This window comes from Mastigoproctus giganteus, chromosome 2, assembly GCF_048544385.1.
Source record: "Mastigoproctus giganteus isolate SK-2022 chromosome 2, ASM4854438v1, whole genome shotgun sequence".
Classification (NCBI taxonomy): Eukaryota; Metazoa; Arthropoda; class Arachnida; order Uropygi; family Thelyphonidae; genus Mastigoproctus; species Mastigoproctus giganteus.
In genome coordinates this window covers 218,801,218-218,821,295 of record NC_143576.1, presented here as the reverse complement: position 1 = coordinate 218,821,295, position 20,078 = coordinate 218,801,218, and the positions used below count along the sequence as shown (strand labels likewise).

At 35.9% G+C, this 20,078-nt stretch overlaps 4 non-coding genes across 4 annotated transcripts; 2 read left to right on the top strand and 2 right to left on the bottom strand.

The window, feature by feature from the left end:
* Positions 1-416: 416 nt before the first annotated feature.
* TRNAV-AAC (transfer RNA valine (anticodon AAC)) lies at positions 417-489 on the top strand. The gene has a single exon. It is a non-coding gene; the product is annotated as a tRNA-Val (tRNA).
* A 3,439-nt stretch (positions 490-3,928) lies between these two features.
* On the bottom strand, positions 3,929-4,000 carry TRNAQ-CUG (transfer RNA glutamine (anticodon CUG)). The gene has a single exon. It is a non-coding gene; the product is annotated as a tRNA-Gln (tRNA).
* A 3,050-nt stretch (positions 4,001-7,050) lies between these two features.
* Positions 7,051-7,123, top strand: TRNAV-AAC (transfer RNA valine (anticodon AAC)). The gene has a single exon. It is a non-coding gene; the product is annotated as a tRNA-Val (tRNA).
* Positions 7,124-19,043: 11,920 nt separating this feature from the next.
* TRNAV-AAC (transfer RNA valine (anticodon AAC)) lies at positions 19,044-19,116 on the bottom strand. The gene has a single exon. It is a non-coding gene; the product is annotated as a tRNA-Val (tRNA).
* Positions 19,117-20,078: the final 962 nt, after the last annotated feature.

The window sequence follows — 20,078 nt, the reverse complement described above, 5'->3', positions numbered from 1 at the left end:
GAAGATTGTAATCAGAGCAGAAGTATGACTGCTATTTCCGCTTTAATTAAATTATGCTTTATGGGAAAAAAAAAAGAAAGTGTACTTACGAAGTTGGCAATGTGAAACGATCCACTGGTGAAAATCCAAGTGAATAGTTTAAAAAAATAAATAAATAAAAAGATCACGTCTATCGAAATATATCACTGAATCTCGTATCTCAGGTATTTTTCATCCCTTGATTTAATTTACACAATTCATGCAGCAAATATCCTATACGGTTCCACTGCGACTGGAATTCAAGAAATAACTCTATAAAATGTAAGATGTAAAGCTGATGATTCCATACTGGATTTGTCTATTGAAAGGAAAACAGAGCAGATGATATCGCCAGCATCTAAAGTAGATTAGTCTATTAATTGAATGCTGGATTGATTGTGCCTGTGGTGTAGTGGTTATCACATCCGCCTAACACGCGGAAGGTCCCAGGTTCGAAACCTGGCAGGCACAGGGTAGTTACTTTTTGGACAAGCCCGAGTCCAGTGGCTAGCGTGCTTGGCCACAAATATGTACGGTCCAAACATTAATAAATAAAAGTTACAATAAATTTTAAATAAGTGTGGGTATTTAAGAGATTTAAAATGAATGGTATAAACAAAGGAAATGAAAGAAAATAAGAGAAACCAATTAAAAAAGACGACAAAATAAAATGGAAAGACAAAGAAAAGAAGAAAGCAAAAAAAAAAAAAAAAATAGGAAAAGAAGTAAAAGTCAAACATGGTCCAAACAAGATTTGAACTCCAGGCGCTGGAATCACAAAACTTCAACTTAAAAATTAGAAAAAATAAGGAAAACTGGTGCAAATGGTTAAAGGTGCTCAAAAATGTCTGACTGCATATGAAACTTAACATTTAAAGATTTTAAACTTTATACTATACAGGCGAATATTTATTTCCTACCTGCAGCGAATGCTTGAAACTTTATAAACGGCAATCAATAAATGTGTAAAGTTTAACGTTAATTGTTTAATCACAAATAATATTAAATAAAGATATAATAAATTATCGCACAATTTTTATTTGCTTAAACTCTTTTCTTTGCATCGGCGTCCTGTTATTTTGATAAACATGATGATTAATCAGTTTGTTTAATATTAAGAAAGAAGAAAGTGTCAGTTGCTCATTTAAGCTGAGATACTTTTCAGTCGAACTTTCAAACAGTTAAATCCACATTACTTTTTCTTTATGTCCTCAAGATAGTGAAATCTCTTTCCTTTGAGGGCAGTTTTCACCTTGGTAAAGAGGAAGAAGTCAGCTAGTGTTAGATCAGAAGAGTGTGGTGGATGGTTGGTCTGTACAATGCCATGTTTCGTCAGAAATGTATTCATTTCAAGTGTGGAACGGAGCGGGGCCATTGTCATGGAACAAGAAGCAGATGCCTTTCTCTCGAAATTGCTATCTCAATTGCGACCTGGAAATTGCAGCCACCTGGAAAATGTGCTTCAATAATCTTCGAAACACATATCGTAGGACGCCGCATTGACTCTCTCCCCTAGTACAAATTCATTGTGAATCACGCCCTGGTTGTCGAAAAAAGAGATCAGCATCGTCTTGATCCCAGACTTCTGTAAAGGAAATGTTTTGGGCCTTGGTGATGCTTCTGAAGTGCACTGCATGCACGCTTCGACTCTGAGTCGTACTGAAACACACATCTCCGGTGACAATACGAGGAAAATTAGAGTGGTCTGACAAGTCTGGATGACGTTCACGCATGGTGATACTCTTTGTTGCTCTGTTCATCCATGAGGCTGTGCGGCACAAAGTTTTCACAGCCCTTCCTTTATTGTAATTCTTCATGCATGATTTAACAAATCGTTTCCTTATTCATATCGAATTCATCAGCTTTCATTTTGAGGGTCAAATGACGATCGCTTGCCACAATTTCCCGAAGTTTTGCAAGTCGCTCCTCATTTCAAGAGGTTGACGCACGCCCAATTCTTGGTTCATCGCAAACATACTGATGTCTGTATTTGAACCGCTTATACTGTTCAAACACACTGTTGCAAACTTTTATTACCCTCGGCGCCTCCGTAGCCAGGTGGGCAGGAGCAGCAGTGAGCTGGTTAGACCGAGGTTCGAGCCCGTGACCACCAAATACGGAGGATGTGGAAAGGTCAGGGAATGACCACCGCATATCCTCTGAGCAATATGGCCTTAGTTGCTAATGTTCCTAAAAACCAAACAACAACTTTTATTACCATAAACAGTTTTTACCATTTCATACGTTTCTGTTGCAGATTTTCCCATTTTAAGGCAAAATTTGATATTCGTTCATTGCTCCATTGCAAAATCGTGTCAAGGAACATTAACGTTACTAACGAAACTGGTTGTTACTTGCAACCTGTCAGCGTACTGTACAATCTCTGTACCACCATCTGATGATGCAAGCTTGAATTAGAACATAACACTTTCGTTTATTTTCAAATTCATCGAAATGACAGTGCATCAGTGCACTGTCATGGATGCACAGCATCAGTGCATCCATGATATAAAGAAAAAAAAAAGGTAAATACATAAAAATAAAACAAAATATGCAGGAATAGAATAATTAAAATAAAGAACAAAAAAAGTCATGAGAATGAAATTTCAAGGTCCCACCGAGACTCGAACTCGGATCGCTGGATTCAGAGTGCTAACCATTACACCATGGAACCACGTTGAACAACCAGCTATTTCTATTCTCAAGAGGCCATTCAACCGAATTATTTATTTAAATACAGTGTTTTGTGTATTGCTCTCTACAGAAATAGATTTTTGGAGACGCTCAGCAAGAACTTCTAGAAGAGACAGAAAACGGAATGAAGACATAAGAGAGAAAATGGAAGTGAAAAAGAATATTATTGATACTATCAAAGAAAAGCGTTTAACATGGTATGAACATGTAAAACGGATACAAGAAACCAGATATCCAAAGGCTATTCAGGAAGAAGGAGAAGAGGAAGACCTAATAGGACATGGATGGAAGGAGTACGGGAGTGCATGACAGCCCGAGGTTTAACTGACCAAGACACCTTGAACCGCACTTTATGGCGGAAAAAATTCCTAACAAGAAATAACTTATAGGCTGAAGAAACCCCCCCATGTAAATGGAAACACTTCCCTTGAAGAAAAATTTCATGTATTTACATTTTAATAAATAGCCGTCGAATAAAAAAAAATTAATCCTTAACTAACCACTGGACTCCACCTTGGCCAGTGTCCAGTGGTTAGCGTGCTTGGTCACAAATATGTACAGCCCAAAATCCGCTTACTATTTACATTAATGATTAATGTAAATAGTAAGCATTAATAAATCAAGGTTATAATAAATCTCAAATAACTGTCGGCATTTAAGAGATTTAAAATGAATGGTATAAACAAAGAAAAAGAAAGGTAACGAAAGAAAAAAAGATAAAACAATTTAAAAAAGAAGAAAAAATAAAATGTAAAGAGAGAAAAAAAAAGATAGGAAAAGAAGGAAAAGTCGAACAGGGTCCAAACGAGATTCGAACTCCAGGCGCTGGATTTAGAGAAATCGTACAAAGAGAAATAGAATATGAAAAAAATCTAATTAAAATAACTATGCCGAAAAATGGCTAAAGCAAACTTTGATATTCGTTCATTGCGCCATTGCAAAATCGAGACGTAGAACGTTAACGCTACTAACGAAACTGGTTGTTAGTTTCAACTTGTCAATCTACAGGACAATCGATGTACCAACATCTATTGTAGGAAGTCTGAACTACAACATGCCACTTACGTTTACTTTCAAACTAATCGAATGTGACAGCATCAGTGCTTCGGTGAAAAAAAAAAAAAAAAGGAAATACAAAAAAATAGGAGTAAAGTCAGTAAAAGAAAGAAAGAAAGAAAATAAAAAATAAAGAGAAAAGTCATAAAAACAAAACTTAAGGTCCCACCGAGATTTGAACTCGGATCGCTGGATTCAGAGTTCAGAGTGCTAACCATTACACCATGGAGCCACGCTATTCACCTTCCTATGTTTATTTTCAAGTGGAACTATCCACCGAATTATCTAAATACATTACTTCTTGTATTTTGCATTTTAATAAATAAAAGCCTCGAATTAAAAAAAAATTAATGCATAAAAATAATAATACGCGATTATCTAATTAAAATGCAACCCGGTGTGCAATACTACCAAATATTATTAGCAATAAAAACAAAATTTAATTAAAACTGTTCAAAACTCACTGAAAGTATCCATCCACCTTACCCGTGTAGATTCAGTGTAGGGGAGGACGGCGATTCTACCAATTGTGCTGCCCACGAGGGCCTTGGAATTGCAAAAACAATCTGGATGCAAGGTAATTTCCCAAAATAAGACCACATCTTTCTTGGGAAAAACACATATTACCCACCGCACTAATAAATTCTTTACTGCTTTTGAAACACCACCACTGATGTCAAAAAGACACTGAATATTTTTACAAGCATAAATGGGTCCACGAAGGAAAGAAAGTAAGAAAGCGAAAGTAATGTAAACAATCATTTCCCAGAATGTCTATGATAGTTTTGTGACCCTTGCCACACGTCTATAGCAGCTGATTACTATAGACGTATGGCAATTCAAAATGTCTTCAGATTACTTCAAAAACCTTAATTCAAAAAATAAAATAATGCTGTGGAACCCGTTGATAACGAAATCGAATGGTGAGAACTTCGCTAATCCATAAATTTATTATCGAAGTAACCAACAAAACGGATGAAATACAGAAAGAGAAATCGAAAATGATTCGTTGTAACCTAAATTCTGTATAAACGACTTCTCGCGAGATGATAGCATGTGGACATGTGGACATGTGTTTTTGTAATGGGCGGCACCTAGAACATCAGTTCATCTCCGCCTCGTATCTCTGTGAAGAACAGTACCACTGTAGAAGGGCCAGAAATAAGTAGTGTATGTTTGTGTGTATTCTGTGTGTGTTCTGTTGTTGTGTCTGACCGCTTGGCTACCCAGAATCATCAGTCACCTGGACAGATGATTCTGGGTACTCGTCCACACCACGGGAAGGCGGGCCAGTCTCAACGGAGCTCGCACTGTCTCAATTCGAGACTCTGACCCACCTGATGTTGGCAAAAGATGGGCCAGAGGAGAGAAAAAAAAAAGAAAAAAAAAAAGAATTTCCCCGTGGTGTTAAAAAAAAAAAAAAAATATATATATATATATATATATACATATACATATACATAAAAAAAATAAAATAAATAAATAAATAATAAATAAATAATAATAAATAAAATAATATAAAATAATAATAATAATAATAATAATAAATAATAATAAATAAAATAATATAAAATAATAATAATAATAATAAAATAATAAAAATAAATAAATAAATAATAAAAAATAATAAATAATAATAATAAATAAATAATGATAAATAAAATAATATAAAATAATAATAATAATAATAATAAAATAATGATAATAATAATAAATTAAAAAAAATTTAGGCAATGTTGCTCCCTATTGAGCAGCTCCACCAGACAAAGGAGTAGATTTATTCGTAGCCGTATAACTAATTCTTCTTCTTGTGAAAACATCAGATGCAAACTGCTGAAGAGCAACATAAGAATTCTTGTCTCCCACCAGCAAAGTTTCTTGCCCATGAGAGAGTGTAGAAACTAGAGTGTAGAGTGTGTTTAGTGTCAAACGGCACCAGGGGTTTCCCCCATCTCCGCGTGCTATACATTGTGGGTGTGAAACAGAACACTGTCAATGCCAGAGGTTTAAAAGTATATGGATTTTGTATTTGTGTAGTGTCGTGTACCGTTGTTCATCTGGTCATTTAGCCGCTGGGCCCCTAATGGGACCCAACGTTGCCCCACTCCGCCCCGTGGAGGCAGACCAGGTACACTACTTAGTTATTTACTCTGGCAGGCCCTGCCACCTAATTTCCTGAGATTACAGTGGCAAGGACCTATAAAAAAAAAAAAAAAAAACACGCTATAGATAGGGTCAGCCAAAACAAAGGGAGTACTAGTTGGGCGATTTGATGTTGTTAAGTTTTTGGATGTAGGGCTCAAACAATTTGGAGTTGATTCAGACACTAGTTGTAAGTTAGAGAAGGGGAGGGAGACTGAAGACTGGGGGGAAAAGACAGAGATACGGGGTCCATAGGGAAGATGACCCCCAAGTCAGTGGAGCAGGCCCATGCCCCACCAGAGTGAAAAAGAGGGGTGGCGAGGGGGGGAGGACACCAGGGATGAACTCCCCCTCCCGCCAGGGAGTGGAGGCAAAGGACCACGCAAGAGAGCGTGGCTAGGGAGGCCTAAAGGCAGCAGCTGAGCTGTACTGATGTAGGTTCTGTCACTCCTGGGACGAAGGAAGAAAGGAGTGTTTTTTTTTTTTTTTTTCCTTTTCCTGAGAGGACTGTCATATCCAGGAAGTTTCTTGGATATGACAGTCCTCTCAGGAAAAGGAAAAAAAAAAAAAAAAAAAAAAAGAGTGTAGAAACTGATGAACGAAGAACATCTCTAAAGTCATTACTGCGAGATGATAGCAGTAAATGAGAGTAATTGGAGTGAACGTTAAAGAAATATCGCCAACCGTCACAGTTTTAATTGGTAGACAATTATCCCAAATGGCCGCCACCGTTCTCTGTACTCGGCCTTGGCGATCTCGTTTTGAAGATCACGTCCTTAATCTCGTCTGTAGAGGAATGTCTTCTTGTAGGCAGATGTGGCAATTCGTTCTCCTGCGATTGGATTAGGCATTTCCTAGGTGAAAGATGTTTTAAGCAGCCAAATGCTCACTGAAAATTGTATGAAAGTTGGTTTCGGTTGGTTGATATTGTGAAGATTGTAATCAGTGCAGAAGCGGGACTGTTGATATTTCCACTTTATTGCTGATTAATAAATCATTGAAATTCAAGAAATAACTCCATAAAATAGAAGATCTAAAGCTGACGATTGCATACTGGATTTCTGTTTAAAGGAAAACAGAGCAAAAGAAATCACCAGCTTCTACAGTAGATTACTCTGTTAATTGGGTACTGGATTGGTGGTGCCTGTGGTGTAGTGGTTATCACATCCGCCTAACACGCGGAAGGTCCCAGGTTCGATACCTGGCAGGCACAGCATGATTACTTTTTTTGGATAAGCCGGAGTCAAGTGATTAGCGTGCTTGGTCAGAAATACGTGGTGCCCAAAATCCACCTGCCATTAAAAAATCAATCTTAAATAACTATCGGTATTTAAAAGATTTGGAATCAATGGTACAAACAAAGGAAATGAAAGAAAGAAAGATGTGGACATGTGTATATGTAAAGGGCGGCTCCTAGAGTTTTTGTTCAACTCCGCCTCGTATCTCTGTGAAGAACAGTATCACTACCAGATATGTGTGTGACGTCGGTTTGTGTGTATTATGCGTGTGTTCTGTTGTTCTGTTCTGGCCGCTTGGCTACCCAGAAGCATCAGTCACCTGGACGGATGATTCTGGATACTCGTCCACACTACGGGAAGGTGGGCCAGTCCATGTAAAGCACGTACTGTCTCAAGAGAAACTCTGACCCACCTAATGTTGTCAGAAGGTAGGCAGGGATCCTCTGGGGGCCCATTCCAGAGGGGGAAAAAAAACGATCACCCATGGTGCTGGATTTGGAACCGAAATTATTAAAATAAAAAATAAAAAATAATAAAAAATAAAATAATTAAAAAAATAATAATAAATAAATAAATATAAGTAAAATGGTAGTGGTGCTACTAAAAAATAAAATAAAATAAATTAGTAAACAAAAAAAAAATTATGATAATATATAAGTGCATAAATAAGTGATGCTACTAATAAAAAAAAACAAGAAATTATAATAATAAATAAATACATATAAGAAGGAAAGTGGTGCTGCTAAAAAAATAAAAAATAAATTAGTAAACAGAAAAAAAAAAATGATAATATATAAATGCATAAAAGAAAGAAAGAAAACACTTAATTTTGTCTGCAGGCCGGGGAAAAATTTCACTTCTTGAGGATTTAAGTTTATATATTATTAAAGGAGATCTAACCAGCTATGCATCAGCGGGACCATTGTGCTGCATTCTGTTGAGATCTGTCGACACTGAACGCCTTCGAAGAAATACGCCTTGAGCGAAAGCCTGAAGAATCTAAAGAAAGAAAGATGACAAAATAAAATGGAAAGAGAAAGTAAAAAAGAAAGAAAAAACAGCAAAAAGAAATGAAGTCAAACAAGATTTGAACACCAGGCGCTGGATTTTCAGAAATCATACAAACAGAATACGAAAAAATTCGAATTAAAATAATAATACTGACTAAAGCTAATTTATGAACATTGTAGAATAAAAATGGCTGAGTCATTTACTAAATATGTGGCAAATTTAGCTGCAACAACAGTTGAAGCTGTCTGCTTTTAAAACGGTGTTGCAGCTTTTTTTTTATATATACTGTATATAAAGAACTGCTAACAATGTTATTACATAAATACTGTAATTAGTTATATATTATTACACAATTAGTATATCAGAATAACTACTTGACCCATTAAAATTATTTATTAGCTAAATAATATATTTTAATTACAGTATTTTCCTTTTATAAGACTTAGCGGCCCAGGTTTTAGAATGCGAATTTTGGTAAAATATATTTTATTGCATGTACAAGAAACACAAAATCCAAGTGCTAACTATACAAAATATCAGGGTAAACCGAATATACTCGTCACAAAATCACAAAAGTTCGCTATTTTCACACTCTTCAGTACCATCGGTAGTGTGAAAGTATCATCAAGGACTGCTGATTCTGCCTTTTTTTTTTTTTTTTTGAAAGACTTTGGGTTTATAGGAGTAATGTTTTTTTTTATCTTCTCTGGGAAATAAAGGACGATCTTCACTCGCATATGAACAATATACAGTCTGATCTAAGAAAAAAAAAAATGTTTTTCCTTTACATGCATTTATATGCCATCTGACTATAAGATGCAGAAGAATTTTAAGTAACAGTTATCAAAATATAAAAGTGCGTCTTAAGGTCTGAAAAATACGGTAATGATTATTTTATTTTAGCTAATTATTAATAAGGTATGTGGCTAGCTAGCTAGGTATTAATATTAATATCTTATTAATAACTAGCCTTATTAATATTAATAAGGTATTCGCCTTTTCAGGCGAATGTTTAACAACATCTCCTAGGTAAAGAACAAATTTCCTGCTTGGAACTTTATAAACAGCAAAGTCAGTAAATGTGTAAAGTTTAACATTAATTATTTTATTATAAATAATATTAAAGAAAAATATAATAATCTATCGCTCGCACAATTTTTATTTCTTTAAGCGCTTCCTTTGCTTCGGCCTCCTGTTATTTTGACAAACATGATGATTAATCAGTTTGTTTAATATAAAAAAAGAAGAAAGGGTTGGCGGCTCATTTAAGCTGAAATACTTTTCAATCAACCTTTCAAACTTAGTTAAATCCACACAGCTTTGAACAGCGGGTGTGCCACAACTCATCATTCCGCGACTGTTGGTTTCAGCAGCAAAAAAAAAAAAAGAACTCGTAGCAGACCCGAGAGCAATTTAATTAAACAGAGAAAAGCCTTCACCACTTCGGCAATGAGGGACAAAGATCAAGTGAGGGTGTGGTTATGTACGAATACGACAAGTTAAAGTCTACATAAAAGCGTTATCCACGGCTTCCTTAATTAAGTTCATCCTTTTAGGAGTTTTCCTAAATTTCGTAATGGATTTTTTTAAACATCCACCACCCGGAACATTTCATAATAATTTTAAATCCTCCAATCCTCCCATTATTATTAAAAAAAAAAAAAAAAAAAATACGTTCGTTACATTCTCATTTCGGATTATTTTATTATTTAATTTTTCACTGTTAAGGGGAAGCAAAATTTTTATACTTCCTGGGCACAATAGCACAGGTGTGAGCATACTGTGCATATTTGCCGTTATTATCGATTTCAAGGAAATGTATTTTATCAATTCAACATAAAGGGACGGATCAGACAGAATTGCTTCAATAGGCACTGCTCTTGTTAGACATTAAGTTCAAGGAGAGCAGTGCCCATTGAAACAACTGTGCAAGAAGAGCAGTCCCCCAGTGGAGTCGCCCAGGCTACAGTGTTGGGCCCATTATTTACATATACATATGCATTGCCCTACCATTAATATCCGGACACCCCTTCATGGATGGAGAAACAGGTCCTAAGCATGCAACACGACACAGGACTTCCTATAAATATGCACACTGGGCTTCGGACAGACAATTGCAAAAGTGGGCATGCAAGATGACACGCCCAATAACTACCTCAACAGTTCAACAGAATTTATCACCTCAACAAATGCTAGACGCCGATTAACATGGTGTAAGGAGCGCGAATTCTGGACTGATGGCCGTTAGTGTGGCGAATGACAGGGGATCAGTTCCTTCCTGATTGTATCCTCCCAACAATGAACTTTAGTGGAGGTAGTGTCATGGTATGGGGCTCCTTTCATGGTTTGGCTTGGGCCCATTAGTTGTTATCGACAAAACCATGAATGCTGTGCAATACCAGGACCACCTGGACAATTATGCACTTCCAACATTATGGTAATACTGCGGGGAAGGTCCATACCTGTATCAGCAAGACAACGCACCATGCCATACTGCTTGGGTCGTAACAGAGTGATTTGAGGACATGGGTGTGGAAAAGTTGGACTGGCCACCCCAGTGTCTTGATCTGAACCCTATCGAGAATTTTTGTGATATATTGGATCGTGGGGTACGTGCACGTCGAGGTCGCCCAAAGAACAAGGCCGAACTGGTGGCTGCGTTAAAGGCCAAGTGGAGAAACATATCGCCTGATATTTATAAAAAGCTGGTTCAGAATATACCGCGAAGATTGAAGGCCGTCTTAAAAGCAAATGGCTTCAGCACAAAATATCAAATGACTCAATAAAAGCTCTTTTTTTTTTTTTTTAAGGCAAGTGTCCGGATATTAATGGTAGGGCAGTGTATACACAGAATCACTGAATCATGACCACTTACCTAAGCGTGTATTGGACCATGTTCACACAGGTATCGGCCACTATTCGCCCAGGCAGTGACTCCACTAGATATCTGACGACGTCCGTAGAGATCTGCAGTCATGCTGCATGCAAAGCCTTCCATAGTGTCGAAATAGATGACTATTTCGTGTCCATAAGCCTCATTCCGGTCCCAAAACATTCCCACAGGTGTTCAATTAATTCAGGTCAAGCGAATTTGGAGGCCAATCAAGATGGGTGATATCTTCGCTATATTTCTCGAAACATTCGTGCACAGTGCGGGCCCGATGACATGGCACATTATCGTCTTGGAAGATCCCATTTCTGTCTGGGAAAAAAAAATGGACCATGGAAGGGTACACGTGGTCTCCTAAGAGCTGTCGATAGACCTCACCAGTGAAACGTTGGTCCATACGTACCACGGTCTTAGTCTCCTTGCCAGCAAAAGCAACCACCACCACCTGCATGGATAGTGGGTAGCGTGCATGATGAGTTTATGGACTTGTAAAGATGATTTCAAATACGTGGCGTGTTGCACCAGGTATTTGGAATCATCAGATCAGAGCAATCGTTTCCAGTTTTCCAGTCCTCCAGTGTCCAACCAGCATGTTGTTGACACCACTACTTTATCACTTTGACTTGCACGACCAGATGCAAAGTACCACTGCTCTAACGAACGAAGATGTTTGGCTTTTTATACTGAGAGTTATGGGACATAGTACATTAAGGGTGGAATGGTAATAATTCAGTGATTTAGTAATTAATTGATAAGAAAATAATTATATTTATTTTTACATTTCTATTAATCACGGAAAATGAAAAAAAAAAATGAATACAAAGATATACAGTCAGTCCTCGTATAACACGTGTTTGCATTACACGAATTCGATCATACACGATTTATACATAGGGGAACGTTATCTTATATAACACGAACCGAATTCGCTTATACACGATTCGCCTTTGTGTTTACAAGAAATGGCAGTCGAACGCGGAATGACCCCAACTGAACGCAACACGATAGGAATGAAGGAGATTCTGAAAATGTATTTATGTGTTTTATATCAGTGAAGGGGAAACACATTTCACCATAATAACGTAAAAACCAACACAATTCCAGCTATCGATATAATCGCAAATGCAATTAGATCGAGTTTACTACCAGTTTATAACAGATTCCACTAGTAGAAACGCAACTGGAAAATGTTTTTATTGTTTTATGGTAGTAATCCCTAGAAATGTGCTTTAGTAAAATGTGAGGTGTTAATAGTGTATCTCGGGCTTTAGTGTTGTTTATTCAGTTGCTACACGCGCGCTCAGCTTTGTTTATGTGTATCAAGCTTGCCTCCTCGTTTTGTAATTGTGCTTTATTCCCTAAAAATTAGTAAAATACTTAAAAGGTGTGAAAAGGAAACGTCCTGGCGAAGACACTGCAGATTCAGAGAGAGAAAAAAAAGCAATATGGATAAACAGAGGCGGACTGGCTGAAAAATTCTTACCCGGGAAAATTTATAGTGGCCTCATACGACGGTTTATGGCCAAAATCACACCGGCCTCCGGCCCACCGTGGTTTCCCCCGTAAGGCTTATGGCCATTCCGCTTCTTTCGATAGAGAAAAAATATGAAATTTTGAAACGCTTTGAGCGAAATGAAAGACCATGTGATATTGCACGTGCTACAGACCTAAATGAGGCAACGCCGAGAATTACAAAGAATGTAGATAAAATAAAAACAACTTTCATAGCGGAAACAACTCAGTATAATTAAAATCCATTAGATTAAGACAAAGAATTGGAAGAGATGGAACGGCTGTCATCTCTTTGGATAGAAAATCAAACAAAAAGCAAGTTTGCTTACGATAGAAGCAAAAGCATTAGCAATATTTTATTACGACTTACGTATTACGTATTATAAAATACGTAAGTATTTGATTACGACTATTTTATTTAATATAATAAATTTTTTACGAATAAAATACGTATTTTATTCGTATAAAATACTTTTTTAGTATTAAAAAATACTAAAAATACTTTATTATAATATAATATTATTTTTATTACGTATTTTAATCGTTATAAAATACGTAAGTATTTTATAACGATTAAAATTACCCGATTATTTATTGTGTTTGGTAATGTTTTGGTTCCAACTGTGTGTTCAATCTTGGGTGGTCGGCACCTAACCCCACTTTTCCCATAGGGCCTGTTGTTTATATTGCACGATTTTGCATTGCACGAGGGTTTCTAGGAACGCAACTATCGTGCTATACGAGGACAGACTGTACTAGGAATTTTTCCAGCAGAAGTAAAAAGGTGATTATCTCGTTTTTAAAGGCAATGATCAGGCTATATCTTGAGTAGTGCATACAGGTCTGAAGGCATTTTACGAAGGATGTAGAGCTGCTGGAACGAGTATAAAGAAGGCAACGAGATTGGTGAGGAGAACAAAGGGACGATCTTACCAAGAAAGGATTCAGCTCTGCAAATTGCAGTGTCTGGAGATTAGACACCTGTGAGGTGATTTGACTGAGGTGTTCAAAACTTTGAACAGATTGAGCAAGCTCAATGCTGGTGAGATTCTTCCTCTTTCTCAGACTACGCATAAGAGGGGGGGATACAAATTCAAAAGGATGGTTGCAGGTGGAATTTGAGAGAAGTGCTTTTGTAAATTTGTCTTCAGCCAGAGGAAGGTTGATCGTTAGAACAAGCTCCCATCTTGTAGAGGTGAGTAGTTTGAATAAATCCTAAGAACTAGATAAACTGTTAGAGGAGATGGACAAGTGAAATGTTTTTTTATTTTTTTATTGGTTGATGCTGTATAAGTCTGCTTTCTTGCATAGTCTGACACTAATAAAGGAAAACAAACATGATAACGAACTATGATCTGTGCTGCCATCTGCTGGAAGCAAAAATAAGAAACATTCTACGCGCTGTGTTAGTTTTTTGGTCTGGACAGCCCTGATAATTATTACAAAGAAGAAAAAGAAGAAGAAGATAATATTGTCTTAATACTAGGTTTGTTAAAAATGATTCTGGAATAACTACAAGGCGTTTCAAAACATGTGGGCCATACTTTCAGGATCGATTCAAGACCTGAAAATAGTGATTTTAGTTTCAATAATAAAAAAAGAAAAATAAGTGGTCACACATGTGATAAAATGTTTATTATTAATACTAAGTACATGCTGTTTATTGTAATTTGATTTTTATTCATACTAGGTACATGCTGTTTATTCTAATTTATTTTTTATTTTTCTAAATTTCAATTTTTTTTTTCAAAATATCTTCACCATTTTTCTCTTTTTATTATTTTTTACCATTGACAATTCCAGTCATTTATAAAAATTCAAACGACCGTGACTCTATAACTGTTTACAATTCGACACTTGTTTTATATGAACTTTTTTTTTTTTTTTTTCATTATGTTCGTTTTTCAAGATCGATTCAAGTCTTGAATGGATCCTGAAATTAAGGCTCACTTATGAAACACCCTGTATATTCTTGAAAATGTAACAAAATCTAAGGGAAACATATACAGTACTTTAGGGTAGTAGGGTATCCAGGTATCATCGTATGGGGAGAGATAGCAACCAGATCCTGGTAACATCGTAAGGGGGGGCATGGCGACCGGGCTTTTGAGTTTTTTTTAGAACGCCTCCTGCCTTCTGTTTCTTTAATTTCAATTTTTTCGTTAAGGGGGGCATATGCCCCCTCTGCCCACCCCTGAATACGCCCCTGCTTTAGGGTGGCCACATTCTTTGAAAACCGGGCAATAAAATCTTTATTTAAAAATCAGTATAATGCCGCATTTCTACAAAATTTCTAAATATCATTTTTTTTTTTTTTTTTTAATTTATTAATCAAATGTTTTGGTCCTCTGCACCTGACAAGTGACAACTCGGCTCGGCAAGCTCGAGAACAAAAAATTTATTAAAAAAAAAAACTTCCAAAATAAAAATCTTTTAAGGGATGGTAGTTAGTAGCCCGCAGCACAATGTTATCCATATTGAAAAATATGCAATCATGAAACTTTTCATGTCTTCATTTTTTTTTCATAACTCCCTTCTTATTATTATTTATTTATTATTTTTATTTTTTTTGGCCTATGCTTTATAAGCTTACTTGTTTGCATGATTTTCCACTACTAATACTAATGCTGTATAATAATTAATTTTTTTTAATATTAATTAGTTAGATTTTTCGGTGGCAGATGGCGCCAAAGGAGAAAATCATAGCTAAAATCATTCTTCCATCATTGGATGTTAATATTAATGTGCGCCTAACGTAATGTGCATAGTGTGCTAATGTAATGTGCATAGTGCTAACGTAGCATAATGTGCGCCTAAAGTAACAAATCAAATAAGTTATTCCACTTAACTAATAATCTTAACTTGAACTACTTTACTAAATATCTTAACTTGAACTACTTTACTAAAAATCTTAACTTGAGCTACTTTACTATTAATAATCTTAACTTGAAACTTTTCGAGTTTAGTAATATCTTTATAATATTGGATGTACATCTTGAGTACACGGTATTTTATAATAAACACTGTTGTTGTACAAGAGGAGACTGTACACCATTCCATGATTCTGGAGAGAAGACTCTACAGAAATTGTTAATTTCGATGTAATATATCAATCGTAGATTTATATTAAATTGATCATTTTTTTTTTTTTTAGTTAAAGTTACACTATAGTAATTAAAATGATATCTGGTAACATCAAGAAACCTGTTACCAATCAATCTGCCTAAAGATATTTTTGTCATAATAAAAGGCGTAATGTATAGCAATTTGCAGACACATTCAAAAACTCACTGGTGAAAATTATACCAAGAACCGAGTGGTCAGGGGCGAGAGTGCAGTAGCACACGCTCTTTGAGTAGACCGGGGTTCAAGCCTCTGACTGCTAAATGCGGTTGATCTGCCAACCACGCACTGAACCAGCGTGGCAGACTATGGTCTATTTCCATCAAATGAATCGTTGAGGAGGCTTCAATCCTGCAGTGGATTGATCATGACTGCAATTTCCCTTTTTTTTTTCTTTTTTTTTTTTACAAGGTGGACCCATGGACCTTTGCGACAACAAATCCTAGCTCGCCCCGCTCACTGCTTCGCAGTTATTGGCTGCTAATCATCACGATTTTGCGTTAGAGTGACTGTCGTTTTGCTATCTGTCCCTGTGCTTAACTTCGTTTTCCGATTTAAAACCAGTCGCAAAGGAGTAAAATTTTCCTCATTATTCCCCTTTGGCGCTGGGCGTAGCTAAACCTGCCTATCACTTGTTGTCGCAAAGATCCATGGGTAAGAATATTGTATTAAAGACGAACCAATTTTTTCGGAAGTACTGCATGGAACGTATAGTTTCTTTCAGAAGAAAAGTTGTGGAAATTTATTGTAAATATTTTTGAATCACCATTGATTGAAGCGTACTTTCATGCTATTCAGTATGCCTGGCATATTCAGTAACCAAATACTGAAGATTGAACGTTCCGAAAATTGTATAAGAGCATCTGATCACCCTATCCTTGAAGAATGCCAGAGAAAGGTGAATTGGATTCAAGAAAACGAGAGCTCTCCTACGGAGATATAAATAGGAAAATCCGTCCTTCCGATTCTTAGAGTACAAATATATTATAATTGAAGACATTTTGATTATTTACATATTAAAGAGGATAAAAACAACTAGGTCGTGCTTATTAGCTATCGAACCTGGAAGGCTCGCGTAGGAAGCTGATGTGAACATGTGTAGAATTCGCTGTCAGTTCCCCTTTAAAAACATGGATAAATGTTTCATAAAAGAAAAATCTTAACCTATCTGTAACCTGTCTAAAATTTTCACGGGCACTGAGAATAACTGTCCTCAAAATTGTCCCAAATCCCATAACGACAATCATTTTAACTGATTTGATAAAAAGGCCCACGAGTCTGTTTTCTGGGTTAGCATTAGCATTAGTTGAGGCATACGATGCAAGAAAGAAAGCTTATGCAGCATCAGCCCAAAAAGAAAAAGAAAAAAAAAAAAAACCACCCATTTCACTCATCCATTCACTCCAAATGCCTGTCTGGCTCAGCCTTAAATTTATTTAAACTATCAACTTCCACAACAAGAGATGGAAATGTGTTCCAGCAATCAACTATCCGCTGCCTAAAGGCAAATTTACGCACATCTATTCTACAACTGTCTTTCTTCAATTTGAATCTATGCTCCCTCAGGTTCTTAATCTGAGCAAGAGGAAGAATCCCATCAGCATTCCGCTTGCTCAACCCATTCAAGGCCTTCAATATACACCTCAATCAGATCACCTCGCAGGTGCCTAGTCCCCAGGCACTGCAATTTGCAGAACTTATGCTTTACTGGTAAGAACACTCCCTTTGTTCTCCTCACCAATCTTGTTGCCCTTCTTTGTACTCGTTCTAGCAACTCTACATCCTTCCTAAAATAAGTCCTCCAGACCTGTACACAGTACTCAAGGTGCTGACCATTGCCTTGTACAACGGGATAATCACCTCCTTGTCTCTGCTAGCAAAATTCCTATATATCATTGACAAAACTCCATGACCTGCTCTGGCAGCCCTTCTGCACTGCTCAGAAAACTTCATATCTGACTGCACAATTACTCCCAGGTCTCTTTCATTCTCCACTCACCTGAGTTCAGTACCACACAGTTGATATGTTTCTCTTGGGTTACTGCTACCCATATGCAGTACTTTGCATTTGTCAATGTTAAACTTCAGTTGCCACTCTTCAGCCCATTTTCCCAACTTATCTAGATCCTGTTGCAGTAGCATACTGTCTTTACTGTTGTTAACAACCCTGCCAATCTTTGTATCATCTGCAAACTTGGACATTAAGCGTGATGTACCTTCATCAATAATACTGATGAAGGTTGATGAAGGTACATCACAAAACAACAATGGGTCCAGCACCGAATCCTGGGGAACTCCACTAATAACATGAGTCCACGAAGAGCAGTGTCCATTAATTACCACTTCTGTCGTCTCCCACTCAACCAGCCCTTTATCTATTGTAGTAACTTGCCCTTAATACCATACCTCTCCAATTTGTACAGCAGTCTTCCATGTGCAATAGTATCAAAAGCTTTCCTGAAATCCAACTATATGATATCAAAATTATTCTTACCATCCAGTTCCTTTGTGACCACATCGTAGTATCCAATCAAATAACAAACCCATGCTGTGTCTTAACTATTATTGCAATCTTGTCTATCCTGAAACGCTTCTTTAACCAGTGACTCCATTGTGTTCTTCGGAACACAAGTTAAACTAACAGGTCTATAAACAGTTTCTCCCTGTTTATATAATGTACTGAACTGAGATTTATTTTTATTACAATTAATCAATTATTTAAAATCAAATTAATTAATTGAAATTACATAAGTAAAATTAAAATGTATCAAAATTTATAGAATTGCACTTCACAGCATTAGTTCATAGCATTGATTGTAAACTGTAACATAAATTATATACTATAATAATAATAATAAATGACACTGTATAAATGAGTTTAATAAAAACTATTTTGTTAATAATTTCACGTGGTATAATAGTGTCATTTATTATTATTATTATTATTATTATTATTATTATTATTATTATTATTATTATTATTATACATAGTATATAATTTACTGTGTGGATAGAAACCACGTAACTTCCTTTCCCAATTAGATTATAAACTATTAAAAAAAATTTTAACCTTTAGATTTTATTTATTTATTTATTTTTTTTTTTTGTTTATTAAAATTTATCTGGGATATTTATTTATTACTATGCTAATCGGTTCGCATGCAATGTAATATGGAAAAAAAATTCATCCAGCTTTAAATCTCTAAATAATTACATGTAGAGGATAGAATCTCTAAATAATTACATTATACGTTTGGAGTATGTGCAAGGAAAAGCTGATTTAAATTAGACTACTAAACTAGAAAAGAATCTGAAGATTAGTGAGTGAAGAATTATGAAAAAAAAAGAAAAGAAAAACTTGTACCTGCCAGGGCTCGAACCTGGGACCTTCCGCGTGTTAGGCGGATGTGATAACCACTACACCACAGGTACATATTTCACGATCTTTGTATGACAACATTTGGTATAGAATTTGCAGGTACAATTGACCGGAAAGTAATGTAGTATTATTTCCTTTTAATTTTATTTTTTGCTTTTGATTTTATTTTAATATTATTATTATTATTGCTTTTTATTTTATTTTAATATTATTATTATTATTACTTTTTATTTTATTTATTATTTTTGCTTTTCATTTCATTTTATTATTATTTTTGCTTTTTATTTTATTTTATTAATTGTTTCTATTTTTTTTTTATTTTTTTTTTCTTTATTAATAGTTATGAATCAACCGGAATTGGAAGCTGTTGGCCATGAAGTAAACTTGCAATTTATGGATCTATATACGGTAGAACTCTGATAAGAAATTCCCGCATAAGAAGTTTTCTCCTCTACTACGTTTGGTTTCTTAAGTCCCCATTTCAACTAACTCTTGCAATGTATGCAATGTATTATTTTCCCGCTTAAGAAGTTTCCCGGGTAAAAAGTCTTCCCGCATAAAAAGGTCGTGATAAAGAATACACAGCGTATTATTATAATGACGTTTTCCCACTTAATACGTTTTTTAAATATAGAAATTATTTATTTTTAATATTAAAAAATATTAATCAATAACAAGTAATGGAACAAGTTAGGGGCAAGCATCATTTTAGTTCATAGTAAACTACTGAAGTAGGTGAGATGGCATCATTTTTGATACACCGGTACATGTCTCATATAGTGAATGCCTTCGCAACGAGTTGCCCTGACATTGCACTACCTCCAATAAGCAACGCTTCGCCAATGGAGAATACTAATATTACTTATTCTCGGCGGATACCACCACCCTACCACCAAAGGGTGGTGGGGTGATAGTATCCGCCGAGAATAAGCAATGACGACCCCACCACCCTTTGGTGGTGGTGGTGGGGTCGTTGTGAAGGCATTCACAATGATATATAACAGAAACGATACCA